At 40.4% G+C, this 13,922-nt stretch overlaps 1 protein-coding gene across 5 annotated transcripts in view; it reads left to right on the forward strand.

The window, feature by feature from the left end:
• ARL15 (ARF like GTPase 15) overlaps positions 1-13,922 on the forward strand; it is a 182,177-nt gene that overhangs the window by 67,781 nt on the left and 100,474 nt on the right. The gene's annotated exons all lie outside the window — the stretch shown is intronic.

Genomic DNA, 13,922 nt, shown 5'->3' on the forward strand with positions numbered 1-13,922 from the left:
CTAGGGACAAGGAGGTCTTAAAGCAACAGGAGCAGCTGGAGCTGCCACTCAGGAAAGTCACCAGTTGCTTGTGTGCACTACGGCAGAATAGGGGGTTTAACTGTGCTGGAGGAGTGGTTGTGCTGTTGTACCAACTGTTTGGCTAGAGCACAAGTCTGAAGAAGGAGATTCCTAGCCAGCTATTTAGCATGAGCAGTGCATGTGATTCTTGCAGTTTAGGAGCTGCTGTAATCTAGTGCTTTGTCCAGGGGTCAGCAAACTTTTTCAGCAGGGGGCCGGTCCACTGTTCCTCAAACCTTGGGGGGGGGGAGGAGCCTATATTTTGAAAAAAAAAATGAACGAATTCCCGTGCCCAAAAATAACCCAGAGATGCATTTTAAATAAAAGCACACATTAAACTCATGTAAAAACACACTGATTCCTGGACCATCTGCAGCCGGATTTAGAAAGCGATTGGACTGGATCAGGCCCCTGGGTCTTAGTTTGCCTACCCATGGCTTTGCCTATAAAGAGCTAAACTTCTAATTGCATGTCCTCACTGAGGGCTGGGAGTGCTCGGGACAATTAAGAGCACAGATAATTAACTTCCTTTATAGTCACTGATGAAGTTGTTATATGTTTGCAAACTCTACTTTCAATAAAAGAATGATTAGACAGGCAAGAGGGTGTTATTAATAATTTGAATCTTTTTATTTATAAAATAATTTATTATATTCAGATATGTCATCATGATTTTCAGCATTTTGAACAAAGTTTTAATTTAGACCCATGCATTAAATGATATCATTTAACTTGAGAAACAAGTAAAGTGAAATGGACACAGATGAAATTTGATATTGTTCTTTCAATGAATTTGGTAAACTGATTATAAATATTATGCTAGATAAGTCCTTTGTAATTGTATCTGAATCTAAAAAATGTAAAATAGCAAAATGCAGACTGTAGCTAGAGAAAATAAGGCATCTCAGGTTGCTTACAGTGTTGATTGTGTCTTAAACTCACACTACTGTGTGTTTTCCTAAGTTTGCAGTAATATGTTACAAATGTGCAATGTTACCAGGCCAGTAACTTTCTAAGCAAAAAGTCTGAACATGAAAAAAGCATCAGAATAAACATCGGGATGTTTGTATAGATGTATGGAAGAAGGGGGACAGGGGTAACTAAATATTTTCCTGTGGTTTATCTGAACTAGAAAGAGAAAGAATGTGCAGAATGGGGATGGCGAATATATGTTTTCTGTCTAAATAAGTAGATGATCATATCCAGTTAATTTCACATGTCCCCAACCTTGAGCCAGTTACACTCCTTTTCAGTTTAATCACTTCACAGCGTGGTCATGAGAATAAAAGGAGGGTGATTGAGGACTGTGAAGACTACCTTGAAAAGTTTAAAGAAAGTACAGTAGAAACATGCAGAATCATAGCATCATAGTATTCAGAAGGGACCACAAGGGTCATTTAGTCCAACTCCTTGCCTGCAGTGCAGGAATCCTTTGCCCAGTGTGGGGCTCAGACCCATGCACCCTAAGATTAAGAGTACTAAATTAAAGAAATAATATGTTGGGATGGCGATCAAGGAGCTTTTTCTAATAATTCCACATGACCTCTGTCCTGAAACTACAGTGGTACCTCAGGTTAAGTACTTAATTCATTCCAGAGGTCCGTACTTAACCTGAAACTGTTCTTAACCTGAAGCACCACTTTAGTTAATGGGGCCTCCTGCTGCTGCTGCGCCGCCGGAGCACGATTTCTGTTCTCACCCTGAAGCAAAGTTCTTAACCTGAAGCACTATTTCTGGGTTAGCAGAGACTGTAACCTGAAGCGTATGTAACCTGAAGCGTATGTAACCTGGTACCACTGGACATACCTGGCAGGCCTATTTTTAAGCCAAATATTTGCAGCAGGGGGCAGCTATGTATTTTTTTCAAACCATTCACACTGATAGATTCCCTGCAAGCCTCCACTGTGGAAAGGCAGCTAACAATCACACTGTGGTGAAGAAGATGCTTCCGTCGTCTGGCAACAATTCAAGCGTACATTTCACGGGAGAAATGCGCTATGTGAGCTTGTTTCACTAGACCAGGTGGAGGCTGGATTCCTGAACTGTTTTCTTTTCTTTTGGCTGATGCCTGATGGTAGACATTTTACTGTCCAAGTCATTTGAGCATCATTTGCTAAAAGTGGGAACCCAAATATATTCTTTGGAAGCAGCATATGCTGGTATATTAAAATGGTCATGCTGAAAAATGGTTCCATCTTTCCAACATCCCACCACATCTGGACGTTGGTTTTCTAAAAAGGAGGCAATTTCCTTAAGACTTACTGGAGATTAGGATCCATAAAAGAGAAATAGGGCCAAAAAGAGTTGAGATCATAATAGAAAACAAAACCTGAAGCTCTTTGTCTGCAATACGCCTGCTTATTCTAGCCTAAAGAACCTGCAGAGAAGGTTGGGTATATTTGCATGAATGCCTTTTATCTAGCCATCAGTTTTCTTGTGAATAATGGGCCACAGCCAGGGTTGCCAAGTTGAATAAAGTATTAGGGGGCCCCAGGTAAGCCCTGCTCTACATCAGTGTTTTTCAACCACTGTTCCGTGGCACACTAGTGTGCCGCGAGATGTTGCCTGGTGTGCCGTGGGAAAAATTGAAAAATTCGAAAGATTTTTTTTTAAAAAAAAAGTCAAATTTTCGCCCACTAGGCAGGCGCCGGACTATGTCCACCCTATTTTCCATCTATCCTGGGTGGGGATCAGATCGGATGGGATCGGATGAGAGCGGACAGGGGGTCCGCTCTCATCCGATTCCCCATAGAGAGCAGCGGGGCTCTGACATCTCCCTCTCCGCACACAGTGGTGGTGTGCCTCGTGATTTTTTTCATGAAACAAGTGTGCCTTTGCCCAAAAAAGGTTGAAAAACACTGGTCTACATGACATAGCACACACACACACCATTTGAATAGCAATGCCTATAAACTTGGGGGACACTGCACCCCTCAAATATTTTATTGGGAATGAAGAAACCTCGGCCCTTAGGAGCTTGCCTAAAATCGATGATGGTCAGGCTATGGCAGGCAGCTTTGCAAATGTTATATGGAACAATAGGGGAAGTGTTGTACAAGGACTGGGTGTGGCTGTTTTTGGTGGTGGTGAGGATGGAGATACCCAGGTAATGGAAAACAAAAATGGATTTCTGAGTAGAAAAGTAGTATGGGAGAACATATCAGATAGCCCTTTCAGAAAAGCTCACACACCATAGTAGATAGCTGATAGGGCTAGTAAAACAGGATAATGTCTTGGGAATTTGATTTCCATTCTTCACATTATTGACAGGGGGAAGGGGAAAGCTGCAGGCCGCCATTAGGTCACCATTTATTTTGGAGACACCCATTACCTTGAGGGGACTGTTGTTTGATTAATAATGAGATTCTTGAGGTGTCTGGAGACTGAATTTGTGCTCTCTATGATTTATGGAAAATGAGTGTAACAAAGACACTACATGTGGTGTTTCTTGGCTTGTTTATTGTTGTTTAAATTTTTAAAATTTTCAAAGAATTACAAAGGCAGTGACCCAACTCTGTGCTTCAGATGCCCCACCCTAATACTGTGAGAGGGAGAAAGGTCTCTATTATCTGTTAAAGTAATAAATATTTTTGTTGCATCCTGATGTTTCCAAGGAATGACAAATATTTGACCAATACACGCGCGCGCACACACACACACACACACTACTCACTCAGATGGAGTGGGGGAAGCACAGTTGCTTATATTACATTATCTTATGAGTAGATAATTTCAAGATGGCTGCACTTCATGTCAACTGAATGGGTTTGCTTTGGCATTGTTGTCTGCACAATTAACTTTGTCAAACATCAATAGTTGTTTTTAATGGCATTTTGAGATTTCATGGCCTCAGTGATATAGAATAACCAACCACCAAACTAATTGGGTGGCCTTAAAAAAAGCCCTGGTCTCTGGACATGGTTCATCATGATGAGACAATAGCATTGTGTCACAGGACAGCTGGGAAGACTTGGATTTCTAGAATTGTCTTTCAGAGTCAGGCCACAATCCAGAGAGTTGCACAACCAATTCTGCACATCCAGTGGGATCTTCATGTTTTCTTTCTCTTCTTATCAGCTCTTCTCTTCCACATCTCAAGCTGTTTTTTCTTCTGGGGTTTTTTTTTTTAACTCCAGGGAACTTAAGAAGCAGTTTACAGAAAACTGCAAGGAAATTCCAGTTAGAATGAAAGCCCCACTTGGAAAGAACCTTCCATCTGTCAGGAGTAACCAATATTTCTGAGGTGAGGTGTGTGGCATCCAGAGACAGTGAGTGCCTGGTGTTGGTAGTCTTGAGGAACTCCCCACCCCCGCACCCCCCGGAGGGAATCACCTGGTGCACCTACTTTGTTATCTTCTTGGCACCAGAAGAAGACTTTTTTCTTTTCCCAGGATTTCAAAGTTTCAAGTTCTGCCTTTGAACTTACTTTCTGTTGAAGTCAAAATGTCCCAAATAAATATATATGCTGCCCATTCCAACCAGTCTGGCTACCTCTTGCAAAAAATAGAAGTCCACAATACTTTCCTATCCTTTTCTTTCACAATCTAGTGTCAGTTGTGTTTCTCTGTATAAGAAGCAAACTATTTTCTAGCTTCCTGCCAGTGCTCTATGCACAATAAACACATATCGCTTACCTGCTAACGATTGCTATCAGGAGCCAAAGATGGATCTTATATAAAGACCCTTGACCCTTTTCATTTCTGTTGGTTGTGGGAAATAAAGAAGTACATACAGTAAGACAGCAATTAACACGGGGGTTATGTGCTCGGGACTTGCACATAAATGCAAACCCACACAAAATCAGAATGATCCCCAGAACCACCTTCACTCTCGGCGGTCTTCCTGTGACAGTTTCTTCCATTCCCACCCCATCCTTGCTGACACCATAAGACCCATGAAAAGTTTGGCCTTAAGTAAAGTGCTGCGAAACGATGTCTGTGCTACAAATGACAATTTGGAAGAAATCAACAATTTCCATTCTTCCAAATTTTAGGAAAGAACACCTGTAATTAACTTTTATAGATGCAGTCTCCCCCTGCCCCATTCTCTGGAGAAAGTACCTAAAACTGTCTACTTATACTATGTTTTGGTGCAATGCTACCTAGTTTATATAACCCATGTGTACTGTATGTCACTGCCCACTAAGATAACCAGACAAAACCCTACTCCTCATACCAGCTTTTCGTGATTTAAAATCTAGTTGATTTTTTTTAGCATAGCAGTTTTCCCCATGGTGTCCTCAGAATTATGGAACTTTAACATCAGTTCCTGTCCTTCACAAAATTTTAGGAAGAATTTGATGCCAACTGAATAGAGACTTATAAAAGTATGTTTGATATAGAAGCTGTGTGCAATTTATTTAATAGCAAATGGCATTGATATCATTTGGAGAAAAGCAGAAATAAAGGCTGAAGGTGCGGGATACAGAATGTCCCTCTGAATTATAAACCATTTTGCAAACCTTGTGTGAATATTTCCACATATTCCCGCAGAATTATGGGAGGTCAAAAGTGTTACTGAGAAATTTAGAATGTGCAGTACAATGCAGAAAGCAAAGAGCCCACTTTTTCAGGCAAATGTGGACTGGTACTGCTATAATTATGAATGGAGGCCTATTTGGGCATGATTCAAACGTAACCAGAATGGCATTGGAGCCGCTTCTCTGACTTCTGGTCCCACACTGTTCCTTTAGCATCTGTAGAAAGAAACCGTATCGGTAAGCAGAATGATTCTTCCCCATGCCAGTGTTTCCAGTAATGTATGAATCTTGCCCCAGTGTCCTTGGTTCTGTGCTATTGGCGAACTAGCAACCAGCAGTCTCTACAGGGCTCACTGGGAGTTCTTAATCCACCATTTTGGAATTGCTTGGTGTAGGAAGCTACAAAAGCTGTTGATTGTTTTGCTGTTTGCATTTGTTGTTTATGCAATATTTATGTGCTAAGAGGAGCTGGGATTGTTTTAAGAAATGTCCAGTGGGAGCAAGGAAACACTTCTCACTAATCTGTTCCAATGCTGCATGCTAGTGGTTTCTCAACGGCAATGTTTCTCTGTAATAAGAGCTCTGCTGGGGAAAGGGAATATGTGTTTCAGTAAACCTGGTCTTATTTTTATTTGACATCTTCGTAACTATCCTCCATTTGGAGCCCACTGTCTTAAAGATGAACGTCCCATAGTGCTTTGTCTGGAACAAAATCAGTTGGACTGTAGTCTGGTAAAATCCACATACGTGTTTGCCAATGTAAGATTGTAGACACTTTGTTTTTAAAGAACAAGTTGAGCAAAGTTTATTATATGGGTCAGCAATTAATGATGCCTGGGCCAAATTTTCCTCCTCCCTCCAGTTGCAAACTCAGATGTGAAAGACTGGTTTAGACAAGCCGTGGCCTTGGCAACTGAACTTGCCAGCAGGACATGCTGAAAGGTAGCTGTTTCTGCATAGATTCTGCAACCATGTTCAGCTCTATATACGCTATTTGCAGATGCAATGTGCCTTCTGGGATAGCACTTGTCTACATTACAACTAGAGCATGGGTAGGCAAACTAAGGCCCAGGGGCTGGATCCGGCCCAATCGCCTTCTCAATCCGGCCCACGGACGGTCCAGGAATCAGCCTGTTTTTACATGAGTAGAATGTGTCCTTTTATTTAAAACGCATCTCTGGGTTATTTGTGGGGCATAGGAATTTGTTCATTATCTCCCCCTCCCAAAAAAAAATATAGGCTGGCCCCACACAAGGTGTGAGGGACAGTGGACCGGCCCCCTGCTGAAAAAGTTTGCTGACTCCTGAACTAGAGAATTATTGTTAATGTTCAAACTCTTCAGCAGGATTCTTTTCAACTGTCTTATTAATATCTAATGAATGAGATACATAATAAAAAATTGTAAAATTATTAATGATGAAAGAAGTGGGAAGATTGTCTTTCTCCCCTTCCTTCTTCACAGTACCATAATTTGGTGTCACCCAAATTAGTTTTTGAATAAAGTATTTCACACACTGCATCATTGACTTAAGGAATGCAATGTTGCAAGATGCCTTGATGGCTCCCTGTTTAAAGAGGCCTTTAAAAGGGGGGAGGTAGGCCAATCTATGAAATACAGTCCGATGAGTGGCAAAATGGAAACTTCACATGGAATGTTTCTCTGAATACCATATGCTGCCATCAGCAAGAAGGGGTAGCTGCTTTTGTGCTTTTCTGGTGGTCTTCACAAAGGCATCTCACTGGCCACTGTCAGAAACAGGATGCCGGACTTGATCCAACTGTTCTCCATGTTCTCATCATCGGAGCATTCTGTACTTGTTGACAACCTCATGTGAATAAAGAGGTCTAGAGATTACATTCCTTTAGATTGGGGTTAGGTACACTTCCAACCTGGACACTCCATTCCCACCCCCCTTTTAACCAGAGCCCTGAAGCTCACTGGCTGGAATAAGACACAAAATAGCCAGTTAAGGAAAGTAGAGTCCTTTGGGCAGGGCCTTTAGGAAAGGTTCATTATTGTATAAGCTTTCCATTTTTCAGCCACCAGTCACTTCTATCCCTGCATTAAAGCACTGAGTTTTCTGCTGTGGACTCACTGATTTGCAGGTAGTATTAGTCTCCCTCTGAAAACAGATCACCCAAGAGAGGGAGAGGACACAGACTATAGGCAGTTTCAATATTTGCAATAAATATGGTCAAGATCAAACATATAAGAAAACCTTCAAGACAGAAATCATGTACCCATTTTGCAGATGGGGTATTCTGGGAGAGAACTTGACCCACCATGCTAGTGAATCCATGGCAAGAGACTCAAGCATAACCCACCCCAAAAGCTGTGCATAATCAAAGAGCATAAGGGGCAGAAGACATGCATGGACACATTAAAGGTGGGGCAAGAAAGTTCTGGAGGAGCCGCCTGCCACTGAACTTAAGGGTCTGAGACTGAGCAGCTACTGTAGCTTCTCTTACCTTTCCCATCAGGATTCAATCAGGGTTAGCTAAGGGGAGAGTCACAAGCTCACACCATACCATAATGTGCCAGTGAGCATATTAACATTGTGAATTACAGGGTAGCCACAGGTTTCTGGGCCTCCTCCTCAGTCTACCGCTTCATGCCAGTGCATCATGATCAGTTCCTAATCCAGTGAAAAATAGAGTGCCTACCTAATGCTGGCCTGAAAATTCTGCTAAGCAGCTGCTTCTGCTTTGGACATCACCAGAAGTTGAGAGACCAAAGAACAAAGGCTAGCTGGCTTCTCATTGCCCAGTTCAAATACTGCGTGCCACTGCTCAACCCAGTGCATCAGTAAAGCTACAGTGGTGCTCAGTCCTTGTTTCTCATCACTTTGACTGTCCTAGTCAGAGCTGAGTGCAGCCCAGACTGCTGTAGGCAGCCTGACACAGATTGTCAGGCAATCAGCCATTCATGATCAATCTTCTGCCTGTCTCTACTTTAATTCTGTCTGTATAGCAAAGCCCCATTTGAATGGGGATGTATGTCATTAACTTTAGGTCTGGGCAAAAAAGACATGGAAATTATAATTATTTCCTGCTCCTCTGAGGGCTTTAATTGCTGAACCAGGGCTGCTGACACAATATGAACTAGTGCAAATGTATTACAGTGGTACCTTGGTTCTCAGACGTAATCCGTTCTGGAAGTCCATTCCAAAACCAAAACGTTCCAAAACCAAGGCCCGCTTACTCATAGAAAGTAATGCAAAATGGAGTAATCTGTTCCAGACTTTTAAAAATAACCCCTAAAATAGCAATTTAATATGAATTTTACTATCTAATGAGACCATTGATCCATAAAATAAAAGTAAGAAACAATGTATTGCAGTCACACAGTCAATCAATCAGTAGCTGAACTGGGTTCCACACAGTCACAAAAACAAAAACCCCGCAGAAACAAAAACACAAAATAAATAGCGAAAACAGACAGACCTCAGTGGCACTCAAATTGGAAGCGTAACACTCAAAATGGAGCATGTTCGGCTTCTGAAAAAAGTTCGCAAACCAGAACACTTCTGGGTTTGCAGTGTTTGGGTTCCAAGTTGTTTGTACCAAGGCGTTTGAGAACCAAGGTACCACTGTATATTATTACACTGTTTGAATTGGTTGGAATTTTGCATATGGATAAGATCATAATCAAGCACAGTATTTAAGAAGGAGCAGTGAACTTTTCTTACATTTTTAATCCGTAGTTGGTGATTGGCATATATTAAATTGGAGTTATTCAGCATTGGCATATATTAAATGGGAGTTGTTCAGCATTGACACTGCACTGACCCCAGCAAAAATATTTATTTGTTTGAAGTATCTCTAGGTTGCTCTTTGAGGAAAGGGAGCCCTCCTAAGGCAGCTTCTAAATAGAAAACTACAATATATCATTTCAACAAAACAATATCTTAAAGGAGCATTTTAAGTATTTCACAATTCAGTTTTAGAAATTGTATTACTTGAACCATTCAAGAAATAGTTAGAACCAGCAATGGTATAGCTATTACAGAATAAGAAAATTTGACATTTCCATCAAACATGTCTCTGTTAAAAGCAGCTTCGAAACAAGGCCTGTTTAAAAGCCATACAATATGAAGCAAAGGAAATAACTGTTGGCAGATAGTTCCACAGACAGGAGGCAACCACTGAGAAGCCCCTGCTGTTAATGTTAAATGTTAAATGTTAAAAGACATTTCTGTACTGTTTCAGCTAGCAAACAGAGTAAGAGCAATTTTGTGGCTGTGTACATCCAGCTTTGAAGATATTAAGAACTAGTGTGATCCAGTGATTAGATACTGAATATATACCAAAAGGACCTGGTTTCAGATCTTTCCTGTACTATACTTTTCTTAAGTAGCTTTGGCTAGCTTTCACTATTAAGAAAGAAGATTGCTTAACCACACAGTAACATTTGTGTGTGGTTTTTTTTAACTCTCAGTTTCTCACTTTTAAAGAGCTTGATTTGCATAAGTTGTGAGAATAAAACAAGATGCAAACTTTACAGAACTTTGCACCATTGCTTGCAACAGCCCACAAAATATTAGGAACCTAGAGTTCATGTGAGGTTCACAGGCTCTTATTCACTTGTGATTCCTGCTTGTCCTGGGTAACTGGCATACTGCTGGAATGTAGTAGCAACAACAGTGTGTTAACTTCTTTAAATTTTTCAACATTTCCCTAGTTCAGTAACTTGAGGAACACACTACAGTACGATGATTCTCCGGTTAGGTTTATCTCAGGCGTGACTTTAAAGGTAATGATACTGAGCAGTAGATGGCGATGTTGTTCTGCTGTGCTGAAGCTTCTGTAAAGTTCAGCCCTGACTTTAAACCCCACATCCTATTCTTTGCTTCTACTTAGACATAGTTGGGGTTTTATTGAGATCCAAGACCTGGTTACTCAGGAACTGACTTTACGCCACATTTTCTTCAATATGCTGTGCTATACCTGCAGTTGAGACTTTTGACACATAACCCGCATGCAGGACTAAAGTTTAGGTCTTCGTAAACTATGCTGTTTATTAAATTTCATGAATCAAAATGGGTTTCTCTCCACTGTTTTCTTCCCACTCCCCTTTATGGGTGTATCTTTCTATGCTTAATGTCACTTGATAGCAGCACATGGGGAATTTAAAGAGAATATTGTTTACAATATGGTTAGAATATGTGTAGGAGAAAATACTAAAACAGCTTGTTTGCACAAGTTATGACTGGTTATGAATTATGATTTCAAACATATTTTTCTAATAGCTTGAACAAACATTGGTATTACAGTCGGTTTACTTGCATTTGGAAACAGAAAACAAGGAAACAAAAATCCTAGCGATACCCAGTAGCTTTACTATTTTATTGGATTGCAAGAATAGTTTTTCAGATGATGAAATTATAGTGCATTAAACTTCAGCTGGTTTAGAACAGTGGTTCCCACTTTCTCCCCAGCAGACCTTTTTAAAATTGCCAAGGGTCTTTGTGGACCAGTTAATGATTATTCTGCCTGTTGTTGCAATTGTAATGTACTGTGCTAATGCTGTATAGTTTTTAATTGTATTTTTTATAAACACACAGTGGACCACTTAAATTAAGCTTATATCTCACTAGTGGTTCATGGACCACAGTTTGGAAACCCCGGGTTTAGAAATAACTGTATATAGGTGAGGATATTTTACTGTTGATTTAGAATAGTCAAGACATTTTTAAAAGCTTCTTGGACTGATTCACTGTGTGGAATATTACAGTAATGAAATCTTACTTCTGCATAGTATCGTGAAAATAATAGCTAAATATTAACCTTAACACAAGTTTGATACAACATATAGAATGAAACAATTCAATTGAGACATTTCTGGCATAAAACACCATATTCACCCCTTTACTTTAATAAATAACCAGTGTAACTACCCTTGTGTGATGCACTGTACATGTTAAATGGTACTCATGAGTTTTGGGACTAAGTTCTACTGCAAACTGAACTACACTCCTGTAGTGACAAATGATGATAATTCTGGCCACATGCTTTCTTTTCTGTATTAAATTGCATTATTCTTTGCTTTATGTTTGAAGTAGAAATTGGTATTTGACAATACTGGTGGCTCAGGCCAGAATCCAAAGAATTTAGAATTTGTTTGTTGAATCCAGTGGATCTTGAGGCCTTTGCCACATGGCAAACCAGGAGAAATTTCAAAAGCTGTATGTGATATGTAAGAGATTCAGAAATGCACAGAAAACAATGCCAAATTCCTCTAGCCTACCACAATATGCTGCTTTGATTTTTAAAAAAGAAAATTCTACATTGTTCATTAGATCCTCCCCACAGCATTTGAACAGTATTACTGCCACACTTGCACATCATTTGCTAGCTCCCAAAGAAGCATTTTATCTCACATCCTTGAACTATGTGTGTCTTCACTGAACAAGCATAATTTGTCTGTTCCTCTTGAAACTCTTCTCTGAGATTAAATATGCAAAATCAGCATAGTGGGGAACAACCGTCTGGAGGAAAAGGCCATCGCATCCTGGAAATTACCTGTTAGAATCTTGTTGATGAACTGAAATAGTCAGGGCAAGGGTCTTCCGGAAAGTATGGTCCGAATATGTCTTGCAGTAATACAGACACACCATTCAAGTTGGAGGGAAGATTTTATTTTATTTGGGGGTGGGGGTGGGAAAGAAATTGCCTCTTCAGCCAGACTTGCTCTTTACATTTGTAATACTTAAACAAGTTCAATAGGGGGCCCTTGAGGCTTTGATCTAATGCCACAGTACACTTTTTAATGAGAGAAGTTTGGAATATTGTTGTAATACAGAGCAATCTAACAGCTTATTGTAATAAACAGAAGAGTTACACCTAGGAGACCCTTCTTCTCTTTCTGTGTGCTTGGTCTGAAACAGGTAATTACGAAAGGCCTCGGATCAGTTTTGTAAAGGCGGCTCCCTGATGGGTGCCATGACTGAAGTGTGACATGAGCCTTTTCCAATACAATGGGTGGCCTAACATTCCTTTAGAAGGCCAAGCTCATTAAATATTCTGTTCTCTCTCTCTCTCTCTCTTTTCCACCCCCGCCTTTCCCTCTTCATGCACTTAGCTTGAGTCTGAGCGAAGTCTGAGGTTTCTCTGCTGAGGACTTAGCAAAATTGCTTAGAGTTCTCAGATTGAATTTTTTATGTGTATGACTTCATGATGGCATTAGCATGCGCTTTGATCCATGTGTGAATGGCACTGGGTCGGCTCTTATTGCCATATCCAGATGGTGTTACGGGGAACAAACAGTTGTGTTTTAGGATTTCTCAATAGACTGTCTAGACTGGCTTTGTAGCAGACAGATACAGCCACCCATCAAATTAGCGTTTGTCAGATTTATGGTAATGGTTCACCAAAGCCTTCCTGTCACTGACATTAAGATTTACGCCGCCAAGTTATTTTGTTTTCTACAAGATATAGGGAGCCTAATTTATTTACAGAGCCCCCACCCCTTCCCAAACTCGGATTCAATAGGAACCACTTTCAGATGGATGGTTTGTGTTTTAGAAATTATTAAAAATCAGTGACTTGCAGCTGGATGGACTGAGGAAACCTTTTATTTCCCCTTTCAGATAAGACGGATGTGTGTTCTTTTAGTCAGTGTGTCCCATATGCTGCTTTTAGAAAGAAAAACATGTATGTGGATTACTGCGGCTAGAGTTTGAACTTTCATGTTACACTGGAGTAACATGAGCTGCTCCCTTTACACAGTGGGAATAACCTTTTGACAGGCACTATGTCCATTCTCAGTGGAAATGTTTTTCCAAGTCTGGCCAGAGCGCCTTTGATCATACCACCTCAAATGTAGGGGTCATAGCTACTATGCAAGGCAAGAACCATTAGCTGTTGACCAGAGCAAAAGATAAATTGGAGAGTAGGGAGCCTTTGGGCCGGGGGGGGGGGGAGGTTGATGTGTGTGGGGAGAGAGATTTAAATGGAAACAAAACTCCCTGGGACTATCATTCCTTCCTGCTAGAATATCAGGAGTAGATAAGTGTGGGGTTTTTTTAATGGCTTGTATGACTGTTTGAGAATTCTGTTCACACCAACACTGCAGGCTACTTTTATTTTTCCAGGTGACAAAGAAAGGGACTGGCTGTTGTTTTAATCCAAATATGTAATAGTAGATGGTGGATGTATCACTCTTCTCACTTTTTAAAGCACGTTTAGCTTTTTTTTTATGGAGACTACAATTTTGGAAGTATCTTTTTCCTAGTTTCTCCAGTCACTGCAGTGTAAAACAGTGGGATTATTTTTTGTATTTTTCTCCCACATAGCAATATGAAACAGAAAACTATAGTTTATACAGAAAAGTATTGGTTTATACATGGTGTTCATTGTTTATGAAATTACGTGAAAGGTAACA

Source organism: Podarcis bocagei (assembly GCF_964188305.1).
Source record: "Podarcis bocagei genome assembly, chromosome: 11".
Classification (NCBI taxonomy): domain Eukaryota; kingdom Metazoa; phylum Chordata; class Lepidosauria; order Squamata; family Lacertidae; genus Podarcis; species Podarcis bocagei.